The sequence below is a fragment of the Mustelus asterias genome, chromosome 22 (genome assembly GCF_964213995.1).
Source record: "Mustelus asterias chromosome 22, sMusAst1.hap1.1, whole genome shotgun sequence".
Classification (NCBI taxonomy): domain Eukaryota; kingdom Metazoa; phylum Chordata; class Chondrichthyes; order Carcharhiniformes; family Triakidae; genus Mustelus; species Mustelus asterias.
In genome coordinates this window covers 43,575,249-43,579,205 of record NC_135822.1, presented here as the reverse complement: position 1 = coordinate 43,579,205, position 3,957 = coordinate 43,575,249, and the positions used below count along the sequence as shown (strand labels likewise).

The 3,957-nt window shown below is 46.3% G+C and overlaps 1 non-coding gene across 1 annotated transcript; it reads right to left on the bottom strand.

Moving 5' to 3' along the window:
* Positions 1-1,665: 1,665 nt before the first annotated feature.
* trnae-cuc (transfer RNA glutamic acid (anticodon CUC)) lies at positions 1,666-1,737 on the bottom strand. The gene has a single exon. It is a non-coding gene; the product is annotated as a tRNA-Glu (tRNA).
* Positions 1,738-3,957: the final 2,220 nt, after the last annotated feature.

Here is a 3,957-nt window from a genome sequence, read left to right as displayed (position 1 = left end):
ACATGGAGGGAAAATATAAAATATGGAGTAAAATTCTAAAAGGGGTGCAGGAGCAGAGGGATCTGGGTGTGTTGGTGCATCATTGCAGGACAGGACAGGTGGAGGGAATAGTTAATAAAGTATTTACTATCCTGGGCTTTATTAACAGGACCCATAGAGTAAGAACAAGGAGATTATGCTGAAGTTATACAAGACACTAGTTGGACCTCAGCTGGAATATTGGGTACAGTTCTGAGTGTCACACCATAGGAAGGATGTGAACACGTTGGAGAGAGTGATTCTAGGGATGAGAAACATCAGTTATGAGGATAGATTGGAGAGGTTGGGACTGTTCTCCTTGAGGAGAAGAAACTTAAGAGGAACTTTGATAGAGATGTTCAAAATAGATTGGGAGAAACTGATCCCGCTTGGAAAATTCTCAACAATGAGAGGGCACAGATTTGCAAAAGAAGCGAAAGCGATGCGATGTGATTGAAACAATGTTCAGGGGTGTGAGGAAAAGACAGGGGAATGGCACTAAGTCATGATGCTTGTCTGGAGAGGTGGTGCAGATGCGATGGGCTGAATGGCCTCCTTCTGCACTGTAGCAATTCTGTAATTGTGCTTTCACTCTTCATTGAATAAGTTGAGTGATTATTGTAATCGCAGATTTGACATCTGTTTCTCTCTTTGCTTCTTTTTTTGATTCAGAGACTTTATATTAAACATTGCACTGCATGAACGGCTCCACACAAGATTGGCAATTCAGAGGATTCAACACGTGACTTTCTCAAACTCGGCGAGGTAGGTTCAGTTAGAATTTTGATAGACAATAGACTCAGGGTTATGGGGAGGGGATGGGGGGTTTGGTGAGACAGGAATGTGGAGTTGAGACCACGTTCAGATCAGCCTGATACTATCAAATGGAGCAGCAGGGGTGAGGGGCTGAATGGCCTGACTCTCCTGCTAAGTTCTATGTTGCTCTGTTTCTGGTCAATCCTGGTTTCCATTTAGAGCAGAGGATGGCAATGCGAAAAGATGACAAATCCAGAGTTCGAGCTCCAGTTCATATTTATTCACATTCAGGATGACAGTTCATTCGATTGTCAGATTCCAGTAATAGAATCATACAGTGCAGAGGGAGGCCATTCGGCCCATTGAGTCTGCACTGACCACAATCCCATCCAGGCCCTATCCCCATAAACCCATGTATTTACCCAACTTAGTTCCCCTGGCACTAAGTGGTAATTTATCATGACCATTCAACCTAACCTCATGGACTGTAGGAAGAAACCGGAACATTCGGAGGAAACGCAGACACGGGGAGAATGTGCAAACTCCACACAGACATTGACCCAAGCCAGGAATTGAACTCAGGGCCCTGGCATCATGAGGCCTGTGCTGCTCCCTGGTGTGGAAAATTCCGTAGACCAATGCGCCTTGGAAGGGAAAAGCTCTCCTTATTTCTGTCTTAAATGGAGACCCCTTATTTTTAATAAGTAACTAACCTGCACATCTTTGGAGCGTGGGAGGAAACCAGAGCACCTGGAGGAAACCCATGCAGACATGGCGAGAACGTGCAAACTCCACACAGACAGTGACATGAGGACGGAATCGAACCTGGGTATCTGGTGCTATGAGGCAGCAGTGCTAACAACTGTGCCACCATGCCACCCTAAATATACCTTCCCTGACCGGGAATCGAACCCGGGCCACGGCGGTGAGAGCGCCAAATCCTAACCACTAGACCACCAGGGAGCACATATATCCTTTACATAACATTCTCCCTCCATGTTCTTCCAACACAAGTCAATTACTTCATACTTCTCTACATTAAATTTCATGCCACTCGCCATTCTGTAACAGACATAATAACATAGAGACATAGAAGATAGGAGCAGGAGGAGGCCATTTGGCCCTTCGAGCCTGCTCCGCCATTCATTACAATCATGGCTGATCATCCAACTCAATAGCCTGATCCTGCTTTCTCCCATTACCTTTGATCCCAATCGCCCCATGTGATATATCCAGCCGCCTCTTGAATACATTCAATGTTTTGGTATCAACTACTTCTGTGGTAATGAATTCCACAGGTTCACCACTCTTTGGGTGCAGAAATATCTCCACACTTCCACCCTAAATGGTCTACTCTGAATCCTCGGACTGTGACCCCTGGTTCTGGACTCCCCCACCATCGGAAACATCCTCCTTGCATCTACCGTGTCTAGTCCTGTTAGAATTTTATAAGTCTCTATGAGATCCTTCCTCATTCGTCTGAACTTCAGTAATATATTCTCTGGTTTATAGTTTATCACTATCTTCCTCACAGTTAACAATACTTCTGAACTTTGTGGTAGTTGCAAATGTTGAAATTGGTCCCTGTCCACTCAGATCTGGATGATTAATGTTGATGAAGAAAGCAGTGTCCCAGTACTGACCCCAAGGGAACTCCAGCTTTCTCCAGTCTGAAAAACAACTGCTCACCAAAATACATTTCCCATCACTTAGCAAACGATGTATTCATGCTGCCACTATGCTGTTTATCCTGTACGCATTAACTTTGCTCACAAGCCAGAATGAGAACACCACTGAGTTTCATTCATGTGACGAAGTAGGAAAGGCGCTATATAAATGAAAGTTCTTTCTTTTTTTTATTGGTACCTTTTACCTTTCACTACTTTAATTCTAATCAAAACAGCCAATTCAAATTAAATCCGATCATGGTCTCCACGTGAGGGACAAACCAGATCCAAGCTGACAGGACAAGACTCTGCGTCCCACCTTAGGCTCGATCAAACAAGATCCAAGCTGACAGGATGATGCATTGCAGCCCTTCCCAGGCTTGATCTAACGCTTCTATAACACCAAAAGGCCAAGATGAAAAATTGCATCAGGTAAAACCTCGGTTTAATCTCATTGGCTACCCTGATCCTTTACTCTACCCTAGATTTTGCAATCCACCATCGCAGGCCTCAGCACACCTGCTGTGCACTGGGCTAGCCTCATCCCCAGCCTGATCACCTATTCACATTTCTTAGTCCGAGTGTTGCAATATTTCTCTCCAAATCCATCGATAGAAAGCAGGTGTTGAGATTGAGTGAATGAAACAGCACGGTGGCACAGTGGGTTGGCACTGCTGCCTCGCAGCGCCAGGGACCCCGGTTCGATTCCTGGCTTGGGTCACTGTCTGTGTGGAGTTTGCACATTGTTCCTGTGTCTGCATGGGTTTCCTCTGGGTGCTCCGGTTTCCTCCCATAGTCCAAATATGTGCAGGTTAGGTGAATTGGCCATGCAAAATTGCCCCTAGTGTCAGTGGGATTGGCAGGGTAAATGAGTGGGGTTATGGGGATAGGGCCTGGTGGGCTCGATGGGCCGAATGGCCTCCTTCTGCACTGTAGGGATTCTATGATTCAATGACTCTCTGTCTGAGACTGCTGCTGATTTTCAAATCCACACCAGCCGTCAGCAGAAGAGAATTGAAACAAGGAGAACATTTCAATAAAATTGTATTAATGACCCTGGGAGCCATTTGTCCAGACTCATCACTGACCTGCCTTCAGTACGCGGAAACCAGACTGCTATCCAGCTCTGTCAGAGCCTCAGCAGGACACCACAGCTACAACTGGAACCACTCTATCTGTGGAAGGCATGGTGTCCTCAAAGAGAATTGTTCACACTGTGGGTCAGGTTACCCCTGGGGCATCTACCACATCACAAGTGACACCATTTTATAGGGTGATCTCATCATTGTTCATTCTGTGGAGAGCAGGGGACAGGACTTGGCTCAGGAGGTGGGATCTGAGATTCTGGGTGTGGGAGGCAGGTTCTTTTTCAGCTCAGGAATTCCTCCCAGCAGGAAACAGGCAAAGCTTCTGTTTTCTGAGGGGAGTTGAGAGGTCAGAGATGGTGGCTAGTTTGTCACCAGCACAGGGGGAGGGGGGGTTGCTGGGAATGGAAGTGGATTATCAGGGAAGTGGC